Source organism: Sinocyclocheilus rhinocerous, unplaced genomic scaffold (genome assembly GCF_001515625.1).
Source record: "Sinocyclocheilus rhinocerous isolate Xijiao unplaced genomic scaffold, SAMN03320098_v1.1 scaffold1755, whole genome shotgun sequence".
In the NCBI taxonomy this organism is placed as follows: domain Eukaryota; kingdom Metazoa; phylum Chordata; class Actinopteri; order Cypriniformes; family Cyprinidae; genus Sinocyclocheilus; species Sinocyclocheilus rhinocerous.
The window spans coordinates 126204-141838 of NW_015627247.1; the positions used below are offsets into that span (position 1 = coordinate 126204).

Sequence of the window (15635 nt, forward strand, 5' to 3'; positions counted from 1 at the left end):
AATTGTTTTCCGAAGATGAACGAAGGTCTTACGGGTTTCGAACAACACGAGGGTGAGTAATTAATGACAGAATTTTCATTTTTGGGTGAACTAACCCCTTTAATGTTTTTACTGTCTTTACTGTCACTTTTGATCAGTTTAATGCATGAATAAAAGCATTGATTTATTAAAAAATTTACTTTTGATTTTTGATATACGCATAAATATAGAAATATAATAAATAAATAAATGAATATATTAGGGATTCACCGATACCACTTTTTCCAGTACTTGCCCGATACCGATACTTTTATTTTTGGTACTTGCCGATACGGAGTACCGATACCAATATTTTTATTGCATTTGTAAATTTTTTAAATATTGGGTACAGAAACCAAAAGAGTATGTTTAATGTTAGTTGGTTAACTTCATTTATCAAATAGATACAGTCAAACCAAAATTTATTCAGACACCTTCAACATTTCTCACATTATCACAGTTTATTCGCTATAGTTTAGAAAATGGTAATAAAATATGACAAGAACTCAGAGTTAAACTGTGTCAGAACAAATTCATCTTGATAATGCTAGATAATTCTGATAGAAAGGTATGTAATAGATTACAATCAACCAAAAAATATTCAGACAGCTGTTAGTATGACAGTATTTACACAACTATCAATACTTAGTCGGGCAACCCTTAGCCTTAATGACAGCCTGTAGTCTCCTGGGCATGCTGTCACCCAACTTCATGAAAACCTCAACTTCAGTTTTTCCCCCAGACTCGGTCTGAATAATTTTTGGACACAAATTTGTATCAATTTTACTGGTAGTCCACTGTATGAAGAATTTTTGGGTATGATTTGTCACAGTTTACTTTATTTTGCTATCCTCACTTACATAAATGAACTATAGTGTCCTACACCCACTAGTAAAAAAATATCAAAAATTATATCTGGTCTCTGAATCATTTTTGGTTTCACTGTATATCCTTCGGTTATTTTCACACGTAATTATGCCCATTAAAATGTATTTTACAAGTTTTTGTTACTTTCACTGTTCATTTTTTGCTCTATGGTACATCATCTTTAATTTAATAGCATTAGAGCAGCGGCTTAGTACTGTAATCACGCGCTTTGCTGTAATAATGCAGGGAACCACTCGTTATAAATCTCCTAACTGTGATATTTTCAGAAATAGAAGTCGCGTTTTTTCATCTGAAACGTGCTGCGATTTATATTCCAAAGCCACTCATATAATGCAGAAACACTCAAGCAAGCAAAACACACGCAACGCCTGCACGTGTTTGTACTGATGCAGAATAGTACAGTCTAGCGCATTTCACACAGGCTGCTAGATTCACTTTCGCTAGAAAGTCGTGTATGCCTAAGGTTGAAAATAAATGATGATTATAGTGAATGCCCCTATGAATGGTTTTATTTGTACGATTTCGTTTTAATTCAAATGATGCGTGTGCTCAGTGAGTGAACATCAAAGATCACACAACAGAAGTGCGCGCGTGCTCTCTCTCGCTCTCTCCCTACCGTTAAGTAACTTGTGCATTGTTTTACTTACTTGTCTTTGACATATCCGACCGAACTATAAACTTTCCAATGATGTCTGTGAGAAAGGTATATTCACTCGACAAGCTCGCGCATCTGCGCCGCCGCTGTAATATTGGATCATTTTCCTGAATAAATAAATGACAAAGTATATATTTTCATCTCATTTGTTTGTATATATATATATAGGAATAAACATGGACACATTCAATTCATAATACATTCAAAGATTTTTTCAAAGACTCAATCATTTTTCTTTTATGTTCATGGATGCTGTTGTGTAACCGTCTCAGTTATCTGTAGTAACAGCACGCATGGCTGTGAAAAGTTCAGGACGAGGGCAAACAAGCACAAGCAAGAACACACACACACACACACAAACAAAAACACACAGTACACAACTCTAATCATTCACACATGAATAAACATTCATATAGATATACACGCTGCACACACAGTTTTGCATATGACAAACACATATGAAACAATCCATGTGCCTTCCCTTTCTCGCTCATACAAACACAAACACACACGCGCGCGCACTGAGATCACAGGGGGTCGGCGAGCTGCGATCTGTGACATCATCAGTCTGCGTCACTGCCTGAGGGCGCGACACTTCAGCCGTGAGACACAAACAGAGAGGAGATCGCCACGGAAACATCAACACACACACATGATGATAAGCTTAAATGTGTATGTGTGAGAGCACACGCACACACACATCTGACATAAACATTAACATAACCACGTGACAAAATGCATGTTTGCAACACATAACATATGAACACAGCCACTCTCTAACACACGCACACACACACACACACACTTAGGCCTGATGACAAGTACGTGAGCATCTGATGTTGACAAACACCAGAGTGCAGAAGTCAGCCAAAGAGACACAGACGTCTGTGTGTGTTAGGGCTGTGTATCACCAGCAAAGTCACGATACGATACGTATCACGATACAGAGGCCATGATACGATACATATCACGATACAGGACTGCACTGAATTTCACCTCAGCAGAATTTAGTAAAACAGCTGTTTATTAAACACTGCATACTACACTGCATGCCATACAATTTACCACATAGTACAATATAGGTAATGGCTTATGTTTCATGTTTACATTGGGCACTCCCCACCAGGTACAATACAAGATTGTTTGCATCTTGGTCGTATAGTCAAATCTCTGTGACGATACATCCTCGTATCAATGTATCAAACACAGCAATATATATATATATATACAGAGAAAAACAGATACACGCATTTAAGAACTGCTGTATCATTCAGGAAAATGGATCAAACATTTTTTACTGTAATACTGATCTTGCGCACAGGAGCCCTAAAAAATACTTTTATTTTCTTTATGCTAATATTCTTTTGACTCTGGGGTGAAATGTGACCCAGGCTTGTTCCTGACAGGTTTTGTGAGACTCACCCGAGTGTGTGTGTGTGTGTGTGTTCAGGGAGGCCCCTGAGCTGAGAAAAATCACGTCGCTATCAGACACTTCAGAGGAGGATTAGTGAAAAAAAGACGAGGAGAGAGAGGCATTTATATAACAGAAGTGCAATGAGGACAATCTGACCTCCATACATAACACACACAAACCTCTGTATTAGCCCCCTCTGTGTCATAAACACACAAATATGGAACAAATCTGGCAGCAGTTTTGCACAAGCGTGAGAGTGAGAGATTTTCCCTGTGCATGTGTCTGTTCAATAACAACAGTGTCACAGATCTTCTCCCTTCCATGTTGCATTTTATACAGGTCTGTAAAGGTCTTAGAAAGCTTAGAAATATAAAAATGTTCTGTACAAAACGCCAACTCGCTTTCACAATGTTAGGGTGTTATTTTGGTTGTTAGGATGTCCTGGGAGGTTTTAAACCTATAATCCAGCTAAAAATGAAAATGTTGTCATTATCTCCCCCTCATGTCGTGTGTACATGTGTGACTCACATGGGAAGTTGTACATGAAACAGGCCTGCGCCGCTATGATCCACTCCGCTCTCGTCTCACAGAAGATGGCGATGTTTTTCAGAGGTTTCGGTCCTAGAGCAGCCAAACCGCTGCCGAAAGCTCTCACTTCTTTATACACCTGATCATACGACATCCAGTGATACTCTCCCAAAATCACCTACAGAGAAACACAAAGGGTTTGAAACGGTTTGTTTTCTGTTAAGCTGCTCTTCAAAGAAAAGAGACCATCGCTCACCTGTTCAGAGCTTTCTATCAACTTTTTTCCTTTCATTGGATCAGACTTTACAATTTTATAGATCAACAGCTCCTCCTATTGGTTCATTATATAGTCACAATTCATGGAGAACTTACAGGAATCATTTTCTGCATTTTTGAACCATTTTAGTTTTTTTTTTACTTTCACATATAACTTAAACCAAGTTTTTTTTTTAAATATACAATTATGAAAATGAAACAATTATACTGACCTTCACAATTAAAAATCTGTGTGAAGTTGCTGAATATTGGATAGTTCCTCTTCTCAAAATAGCAAGAAAAATGTTTATATGATATGAGAAAGATTAATATACTATGTAGAAATAATTTAACAAATGCAAAGTATTATTATTACTGAAGATAATAATAGTATTATTATTACTATTTTAATACTATTACTTATAATTTTTCTCTCCTGTATATAAAATAATATATTTGTACAGTTTGCTATTACACACACACTACTGTTTTATTTTATGCAAGTTGAATATTACATAAATATTTTATGTATTGAATAGTTCAAACGCTTTTCAAAATAGCAAATAAAATCTTTTTACATTATATGAAAAAGATTAATGTACTATGTGGACATACTTTAAATTTGACAAATGTAAAGTATTATTATTATTATTACTGAGGATAGAATTATTATTTTTAACACTATTATTTTTTATATTTATTTTTATTATTATTATCTCTTGTATTTTACTGCTGTCTGTCACTGACTCATTGTGCACTAGATAAATAATCTTGAATCTTAACTCCCTCGACAGCCCATTTTAAGCATATACCAACATTTCTAGACCTTTATATATATATATATATATATATATATATATATCACTATCTGTTCAGTATTCAGAAAATTTGCAAGGATATTGTTATTTTTACATGCAAAGATTATCCAGTCATTTACATACAGCAATCTTAAAGGTACAGACATAAAAGCAGTCTCTTAAATTTAAAAAAAGTTGTAAAATTGTGCATTCAGGATAAAAATTAAATTGTGCAGAGAAGTCAGATTTGTGTTTCAGACGTTGCTGTGGAGTATTCAAACACAGTAGAACCAGGATAGTGTAAGAATGAAGCACTCTCTGAAACAATGTTTAGCACAAAATCAACACAGCAAGCAGAAACAAACACCCAGCAGTTGTCTGGGATGAATCAAGCCCTTCTCATGTTGCACAACAGCAGCAGCGGCACATGTTTGGCAGCTTTTGTTGAGTAACAGTAGCATCACAGCAGAATATTATTACTATATGAGCTGCTCCAGCGCCGGACAATAGGATTACCATCAGAACTGAGAAATCATTCACATGCTACAGGTCAGTTTGTTACAGACCGGCTGACTTTAAGGGTCATGACATGGAAAACAATATTTTCTCTGCCCTTTTGAGTTTGATGTATTACGTAGACTAATTCTCACAAAAATGCAAAACAAAACTCCCTTACTAGTCCACTCAGAACATTTATTAAAACTAAACTGCAAAAACAAATAATTCAAAATCACATTTATGGCATTAGCTATAATTTAACACATTTAACCTTAGGCCCAAATTTTCAATAATTGTATTATGATTTGTCCAATATTTCAATATATGTTAATTGTAATTTGTTCAATATTTCAATATGTTTCTTATAATTTGTCCAATATTTGAATATGTTTGTTATGACTTGTTTGATATTTAAATACACACTACCAGCCAAAAGTCTGGAATAATTAAGATTTTTTTAATGTTTTTGCAAGAATTTCCTTATGCTCACCAATGTTGCATTTATTTGGATGCCTTAAAGGGTTAGTTCACCCAAAAATGATATTTAGCCCATAAATTACTCACCCTCAAGTCATCCTAGGTGTATATGACTTTCTTCTTTCAGACGAATCCAGTCGGAGTTATATTAAAAATTGTCTTTGATCTTTCAAGCTCTATCGTTGTACTATTTTAACCCAAAGGAATGCAACACCCGCTGAGTGGCATTAAACAGCTTGAAAGATCAAAGACAATTTTTAATATAACTCCGACTGGATTCGTCTGAAAGAAGAAAGTCATATACACCTAGGATGCCTCGGGGGTGAGTGAAACGCAGCCTAATTTTCATTTTGGGGCGAACTAACCCTTTAAATTCACCAAAAGTGACAGTAAAGACATTTATAGTTTTTCAAAAGATTGCTAATTGATAATAATTGGGCAGCACATCAGCATATTAGGATGATTTATGAAGGATCATGTGACACTGAAGACTGTTGAAAATTTAGATTTGTATCACAGGAATAAGTTATATTTTAAAATATATTCAACTAGAAAACAGTTATTTTAAATTGTAATAATATTTCACAATATTACTGTTTTACTGCACTTTTGATCAAATAAATGCAGCCTTGGTGAGCAGTAAAAAACATAAATAAAAAAACGTAATTATTCCAGACTTTTGTCCAGTCGTGTTTATTTATTATAATATGCCCAAATTTAATTTTGTGTCTAGTTGTTTCTAAATGATTTTAGAGAGGTATTTTTGCATCTTAATTGATCAAGTTTTCAATGACTGAAACATGTTCATGAGAACTAAACTATAACTTTGGTAAAGCTTTAACTAACAATATAAGTGGACATCAGGGGAAAATAAATGACAAAAGTGCTGCTCCTTTAACACACCTGACTGAGAGAGTTTTGAAGGGCGTACAGGGACTTACAGAAGATACACACCTTCTTGAAGACTCTTCCATCCTCCTGAGTTTCATCTTCCTCACTCAGCAGAGCTCTGGTTCCCAGGCAGTCGAAGTGAGGAAAGCGGCATACAGACAATTCAAACACCCGGTCGAGTGTGCTCACCCCGGGCTGTAGGCATGTGGCCAGCACCCTCAGCGCTCCGATGTCCCGGTATGGTCCCGAAGGGTGTCCGCTCACAGAACGGGCCTTCACCCTCCGTGAGCACTCGGAGAACGACTGCGAGTCGGACGATCTCAGCAACAGGTACGGCAGGTAAGAGATGAGAGAGTACAGCCAAACCACCAGCCTGAATATGACGACCACTACTGGACTCACATCCAGCTTCAGCCTCATTCTGACTCAGTGAAACAGAAAGAAACATACGAAGAGCGAGGGGATGATAAACAATGCCACTTTCTCCAAGGTTGTCCTGCAGCTTCCTCTCTGATGGGTCAGTGAAGCCTCTTGTTCCTAAACAAGAAATGCAAGCAGTCAATCTGATGACGTTAAACTCAAGATAACGCCAAACAGCATCAGAGCATTCCAGTAAAGATCATTAGATTGAAGTTTCACAATGTGGACCCTTTTGACCCCGTCTACCTCAACAAAGAAGCCTGGAGCCGTGAGAGGAGAGACGGATTAGAAAGTGGTACAAATATCAGTGTGTAACGTAAGCCAAGATTTCAGAATAAATCCAAAAGTGGGTGAAAGTTGACATCAAACTAAGAATGTGCATGTGTTTTTATGAGTGCCGGTGAGCGTTTTTATCATTACTTAAAAATAAAACCATAAAACATTTCCATTCCTTAAACATACTGAAATAAAATAAAACATATATATTTTTAATTTTTGCTAGTCACCATGTTTGCCAAAAATCACTTCTTTCTTAGTTTTTTTTTCTTCTTTTTTAAATTAATGTACTATATTTTAGTTTGATTATGTTTTTTGGTAGCACTTTATATTAAGGACCAATTCTCACTATATTACTAGCATGTTATTTTTTAGTACTTACTAGGCTGTTTTTAGTACTTACTTATAAAGCACATACAGTATTAATGCCTTATTCTGCATGACCATATTTTAGATCCCTTAATTCTCCAGTACCTCATACCTAAACTTAACAACAACCTTACAAACTATTACCAAGCAGCAAATTAGGAGTTTATTGTCGAAAAAGTTACAGTTAATAGTTAGTTAATATTGAGAATTGGATCTTAAAATAAAGTAGGACCTGTTTTTCATTTAATATTTTGTATTTATAGAGGATTTTATAGTACTAAGTAATATTTATGGTCTTATGATCCATACTTATTTGAGTTTTATATCACAAAAAATGAGCTACCAAAAAATGTTGGTAGCCATAATATTGTGTTGTGGTGTGTTTGGGGATGATGTGGGTTTGTGTCACAGGTTAGAGCTGTCCGTGGTCCTGAAGACATCCAGGTCCCTAAATTAATCCTATTCATTCTAATAATATGATTGACGTGTTTGAATGGCAGGTGGATCATCTATAAAGGGATAAAAGGATCAAAACATTGCATGACTATTTTTTGCCTATATTGTGACATCACAGCCAACTATCCACAGCACTTTTTAGAACAAAGTAATGGCCATGACTACAAGCACTATAACATCAGAAATATAAATTTAAAGGTGTTTTACCTCACTTTTCAATTCTGTAAGTGATTATAGTGCCATCACAATACACATTCTCAATTCCTAAAAAAGATGCAAGAAGATATAACTTATATGATCATAAAAGGAGACTGTGTGTGACATCATAGGCATTGGCAAGGCAGTAGACTAAAACAACACAGAAACAATATGAGCACTACAGTCAAAGGATCACCAGGGTTTGCAAATTCACAGTAGATAAACTATTCAGAAATCATTTCAAAGATATCATGCATACATTCACACACACAACGCCTACTGTATAAGACCTGCAGAAGCTATTCCTGCAGATGTCATTTATAATTCACACTCATCAGTTTCTGTTAGGCCAAGGAAGTTCGTCTTTTCAAGCCACAAATATCACTTACAAATATGCACTTACAATCAATTAAAAAAATTGTGCTTTATGCCATGCCGTACTTGACATTAGTGGCATTATATGCCATTGGATCTTCAGCTTTATAGTGTTTTTTTTTTTTTTTTGCAGTTTTCGGCACTTGTCTCTCCACTTTCCTTGTTTAGAAAGCAAGAAGAAAAAAGAAAATAATATGGGATTGGAATGAAATGAAGGCCAGTAAATGATGACAAAATCTTGACGCCCTGGACCAATTTTCAGCCCGTCTCTTTCTCAGTCTTGTTCTTTTCATGTACATCACCCCACCCGTCTTTTTCCAAGCACTGAGTGAGTCACAGCTGTCTTATCAGTGGAAATAAAGCCAGAGTTATTCAACCTCAAGTCTGAATGCTCTTAACTAACAGGGAAACATAAGGCAGCATATAAGAGCATTGCACAACAGCATAAGCTGAACGCTGTGGGTCTGAAACAATGTGTTCGGTATTTATGATGATAAATCTGCAATTGCTGCCATTCATTAGGGGGAATGTGGAGTGAGGCGAGATTTACTTCCTCTTTCCAATGAAAGAATCTTTGTTTGACACTCATATAGGATAGAAGAAGGCATTGAGTGAGAGAAACAGAGAGAGAGAGAGAGTGAGAGAGAAAGAGAGTGTTGCTATTATGTCATGTTCTGTAAGTAACACTGAGCATGTGTCTGCTTTACTGTGCGTCTTTGTGCCCTATATGAGCATCTGCGGCTGTGTGTTTTCTGCAGTCAGTGTCTTACAGTGAGCGGGTGAAGACATTTTATTTTGCATAAAGAAAATAAAGCCCAATCCTGACAGAACACAATATTTGTTAAATATTTTTTTTAATTACTGTAAAGAGAATTAAACATTGAATTTCAATGAAAGATGCATTGAGCATAATAATAACCGATTTGTTGAAATGAACATGGTTCTTAGTGGTAGTAGTGTTCAAATAATGTCACACTTTTTTTGTGAATTCTTAAAGGAATTTTTCACGCAAAAATAAATCTTGGCTGAAAATGTACGCACCCTCAGGCCATCCAAGACATAGATAAGTTTGTTTCTTCTTCAGATGTGAAGAAATGTAGCATTACATCACTTGTTCACCAATGGATCCTCTGCAGTGAATGGGTGCCAAACAGCTGATAAAAACATCACAATAATCCACAAGTAATCCAAACCAATCAAGTCCATCAGTTAACATCTTGTGAAGCCAAAGGCTGCATGTTTGTAAGAAACAAATCCATCATTAAACATTTTTAACTTGCTTCTGGCTAAAATATAGCTAAATACAGTATATCCATTACACTACTTCCTCCAGTGAAAATGTAACCTGGTCTGAATCAGGAAAGAAATATGCACAGATCAAGCACTGTTTAAGAGGACAATTGAAGATTGTCATAAGAAATTGTCACAATGAATTGTCATTGTAAGATTTTTTTTTTTAGGATTACTGATAAACTAATGTAGTTTGATTTGTATTAGTTATCTATTTTAGTTTTAGTTACAGTTGTAGTAATGTTGTCATTTTATTAGTTTTTTATTATGTCTATATAGGTTTTTTTTATTAAGTTTTAGTTTTATTTAATTTGAGTTATTTCAGTACTTCAACATACAAAATGGAAATGAAATAATATACATATATATTGAATGTATTTATATATATATGTACATGTATATGTATATGTGTGTGGCTGTACATACACATATGTAGTTGTTTTTTGGTGTTTGGCTTAGTGTTATATTAGAATCATTATTATACTCATACCGTTTGTTCTTTTAATATTTTGAATTGTTTTTAGCTTTATTTTTTTGTTTTCATTTAAATGTTTTAGTTTTGAAATGCATTTGTCATTTTTATTTAATTTATTTTATTTTCTTAAAAGCTTTTAGCTTTTCTATATAGTATTTATAGAGTTTTAGCTTTTAGTTTTAATTACTTTTTCTTATTTGTAAGTCGCTTTGGATAAAAGCGTCTGCTAAATGACTAAAAGTAAAAGTAAAAAGTAAAGATTGGAAGAAGTGATATTATGGATTATGGACATATACTTCCACTAGAAGTGATGGTTTAAACTTTAAAGTTAAAATGCATTAAAGATGGATTTGTTTCTTACAAACATGCAGCTTTTTGCTTACTTGGAGTGGTGTGGATTACTTGTGGATTATTGTGATGTTTTTATCAGCTGTTTGGATTCTCATTCTGACGGCACCCATTCACTGCAGAGGATCCATTGGTGAGCAAGAGATGGAATGCTACATTTCTCCAAATCTTTTCAGATGAAGAAACAAACTCATCTACGTCTCAGATGGCCTGAGTAAATATGTAAGTCACTTTGGATAAAAGCGTCTGCTAAATGACTAAAAGTAAAAGTAAAAAGTAAAGATTGGAAGAAGTGATATTATGGACACATACTTTCACTAGAAGTGATGGTTTAAACTTTAAAGTTAAAATGCCTTAAAGATGGATTTGTTTCTTACAAACATGCAGCTTTTTGCTTACTGGAGTGGTGTGGATTACTTGTGGATTATTGTGATGTTTTTAGAATACCCAAGACGTGTCACTCGTATAGTTTTGAATGGGGAAAACATAATTATTTATCATTAGGTTTAATACACATAAGAAATATATCGGCAAAACATTTTTGGGTCCGTTTTAAACCTCTTTAAGAAAATTAACAGTTAGCTAACTGTGCTAGAAGGTTGAAGAGAAGACCCTCAACCGTTTGCGCCACAAAAATTACTGACAGAATTTCATTTGAACATCGACCGCTTTTAAAATCATAAAACACACACACACACACACACACACACTAACCTCAGTTCGTTTCCGACTTCTTCTTCCTCGTCTTCTTTGAGGTTTTATGGCGGTTGGATTTCGTTACCGACGACAGAAACTGCTACGTTTAAACGCGGCTCACCTGCAGTCACGCTGACTGAACACCGTTAACACGGCGCGCGCCTCTGGAGCGGGTTTGTAGCGGTTCGTCGCGCGAGCTGTGATTGGACTCTCCAAGGTGGCGCGTGCCGGGGTCCGATGCGTGATGTCACGGGGCCCGTGGCTCGGGGTCACTCCCGGTCGGTTCGTAGTGGTGCTCCATGTGCAAGATTATGACGCCATAGTGAGGTTTCAGTTCTTCACTCGAGCGCGCGCCCAAAGCCGCCTTTACGCATCGCCAACACTTTTAACTTGCATAATTCCAAGAATTTGTATGGATTTTAGTGGATTCATTTTGCGGATTAGATGTAAAAGAACAAAAAACATGTTCATGTTTACAAACTCTGCAGTTTTACCTCTTAATTTCAGAATAAGGCTACAGATTAGGGCCAAAGAAAGTGTCCTGTAGAGTATATGGCTCAGCTGGGCCCTTGCTCCAAAGAAAATTACATTTCAATCATACACTTTTTCTTTTTTATTCAAAGCAACGGGCTTTAGAACTAAGGCAGTAAAAGTGAATGCTGTATACAAAGAAAGTGTTGAGTACTTAGGTAATTTAATTTTCTTTTTCTTTTTTAAAAGAGAATAGTGAAATTAAAAAAGACCAAGGAGGGCAGTTAAGATGTGGTTCATTTTAATATTGCAATTCAAGGTGCCATTTCTGAGATAAAACCCTCCTAGAATAGTTTTAATGGTGAACGTCAGCGAGTTTATCAATTTTTATGATTTTTGATTAATAAGGAAAGCTAACTGTAATTACAAACTGTCAGTGTTGAACATAATGATACCTTGATAATCGAACTACAACAACTTACCAACTTATCACCAAGACACAGCTCTCTGAACTTGACTTTTAGATGGACATTTTACTGTACTTTTTTTCTAGCTTCTATTTGCATGATTGGTGCAAATGAACAGTCATAGGCCTACAGCATTCTCTACATACAGAGATCAAAGACTTTTATGATGCATCGCGTGTGTGTTAATAAAAACCACTCAAGGACAGGAAATGTTTAAAATAAATAAACTATATTCAATAAGGTCTGCTTGAGCTCTAACAGCTACATTATTTTTTTCTTCTTGACAGTACACATCATGCCACGTTCTTCAAAACAAATCTCATCCGCCTTTAGTTTTGTCTTGACTTTTTATGCTACTCCCATAAAAAATGAACAAAAACGTTAAATGTTACTTTCTAGTCAATTATTACAGTATTTTATATATATTAATGTCACATCATTTTGGACATTTTCAGTCATTATTAAAGTAATTTAACAGGCAGAAGAGAATGATCACAGATAGAAGTGCACAAAAACGAGGCAGGGAGCAAGACAGACAACATACAAAACTGTGAGGACAACAAGACAGAGATTCATAACATGGAAAGTAGTAACTCTTTTTCACATTTTTCTAGGCAGATGTAACAAACTGTTTGTCAATAGGTTATCTTTCCCACTTCCAATTCTATTCTAAAATATTTCTATAATATCTCTAATGAATTGGGTGAAAAAATACCTACAAGTAAAAAAAAAAAAAAAGCAAAATAAGAAACGAAAGATGGGATATAAATGTAAACTTTGACACTGATAACAGCTCATGCATACAAACAGGTACTTCGTGCATTTTGTACATTAGAGGCACATGTACAACTTCAAATTTACAGTAATGAACACAGTCCAACCGCTGGTGGACATCAAAAATGCAACATCATCACCAGAACACATGAAGACGTGTGTTGGAAAAAGCCAAGAAGGCCTTTTACTCAATGAACATGCCCTTCACACAGTCAACAGACGAGACAGTCACAACTACAATGTATTTCACTCTGTTACCATGAGTTAAATTCCTTAAATGTAAATAAATTAATAAATAGAAATAGCCTTTGGCCCAGTGCACAAGAAACTGTTTTACAGAGACATTACTTGTAATTCATTAGAAAAACAAATGATAGATAGATAGATAGATAGATAGATGGATGGATAGATAGATAGATAGATAGATAGACAGATAGATAGATAGATGGATGTGAGGATGCAGCATATGAATTCGCTGCATTAATAAACACTATAAACGGAGTCTGAATTATCATACAACATACGGTGATTTCTTGCAACCCAAGTAAACCTACTGAGAATATCTAAACATCTTGGAAATAGTTATCAAAAACTATTACATCAATAACTACTGAGGTTCCTATCAATTTGAGTACACTTGGAAATAGAAAAATCACCTACTGGAAATGTCACAAAGTCGTATTCCAAAAAGTTTTACAAAGCTTTCGACATTAACAGAGTCGTAAAAAGAGTAAACGCTGACATTCAGGGCAATGGGTGATTTCTACAGATTCTCCAGACTTGATGCCACAGAAACATAAGATCAGCGATGATCAAACTAAACATTAACTTTCAGAAAATCTCTATGACTCTTCTTGTCATTTGTCAGATTTATTGCACTTTCTCTTTGTAGTGTTAAGAAGAAAAAGCCTACATGCACTAAAGAAAACCTCGAAGCAAGCGACAGGGTCGGGATAGGCACCAAGTATCACTGAAGGGTTTACTGCAATGCCGGTTGCTCAGGGTAGGTTCGCATATTGCACACTTTGTCTCAATCAATTTGGTTTCTGTTGTACTCAGAGAAAACAAACACACTAACGTAACACAATACAGATACAATTATGAAATGTTACTAGTTAAATATTAAATAATCAATAAGTCTCTTAAGGCAATAATTGGGAACAAAACAGATTTAGGATTCTGCTAATCTAGGATTGACCCCATCCTTCAGGGCTTCAGATATCAAATATGAAAATCTCTGTTAAAGACAAGAAACATTTTCCCCAATTTTCTACTGATGTGTTTTCTACCTAGCGATTAACAGTCTGTTTAAGCCAGTTTATGTTGATGCTGATGTTGAGCATGTATAAAACAAGATTTCATGCTTTATCATTAGCATCTATGTCAGAGAGCATAGTTCTCTCTACCGAACTGTAAACAAAGGCGTGAACATTGTTCAATGTGAAAAATATGTGAGGCAAAGCATGAGAAAATACAGATCAAAGGTGCCTTTTTTTTTTTTTTACCACAAGACATTCTTGAAAAGAAGACATCTTGATCTGCTCTTAAATAAATTAAATGTTGTTAATTAAAGGAACAGTTCACCCAAAAATGAAAATTTGCTATATGGTTACTAAGGCCATCCAATATGTAGATGAGTTTGCTTGTTCATGAGAACAGATTTGGAGTAATGTAGCATCACATCACTTGCTCACCAATGAACCCTCTGCAGTGAATGGGTGCCGTCAGAATGAGAGACCAAACAGCTGATAAAAACATCAGAATAATCCACAAGTAATCCACACCACTCCAGTCCATCTATTAACATCTTGTGAACTGAAAAGCTGAGTGTTTGTAAGAAACAAATCCATTGTTTTCACCATTGCTTAACTGATGGGACTGGAGTGTTGTGGATTACTGTGATGTTTTTATCAGCAGTTTGGACTCTCATTCTGACGGCACCCATTCACTGCAGAGCATCCATTGGTGAGCAGGTGATGGAATGCTACATTTCTCCAAATCTGATGTAGAAACAACCTCATCTACATCTTGGATGGCCTGAGGGTGAGCACATTTTCAGAAAATTGTCATTTTTTGGTGAACAATTCCTTTAAGTACTGATCTCTCACCAAAATATTATAAAAGAGATCTGACATAGGCAGCCATCATTGTTGTCCCTTTTAGTAACAAACACAGTAAACTTCAAATTCATGCATGTCTTCAGTCAAAGCATGCCATTATAGATCTGCCAATATGTACGCCATCATGCATTTCGATTGACTAGACCACAGACAAAAGTCCAGCCCTGAAGTATAGCAGGAGAACACAGTACACACACCTTTACACAAACATCTACGGACCGGACAGATGAGCTGACGACATAAAAACGCTTGGAATCCCCTAAACGTACATATACACACAATCCTGAGTGCTCTATGAGTAAACAACATTTGATTGTGAATCTGACAGGGACCAATCAGCTTTCAGCTCCACACATAATGAGTGGACTAACCAGCTAATGAGTTTATAAAGAACCAATCACTGCGCAGCTCTTAACTGTTCTAGATCAAGACGCCCCAGACAGGTTTACACAATGCAGAGAGAAACTGTACAGTGACAT

General features: G+C 35.6%; 1 pseudogene; it reads right to left on the reverse strand.

The window, feature by feature from the left end:
* LOC107725146 (long-chain-fatty-acid--CoA ligase 3-like) overlaps positions 1-11480 on the reverse strand; it is a 40020-nt pseudogene extending 28540 nt beyond the window's left edge.
* Between the last annotated feature and the right edge of the window lie 4155 nt (positions 11481-15635).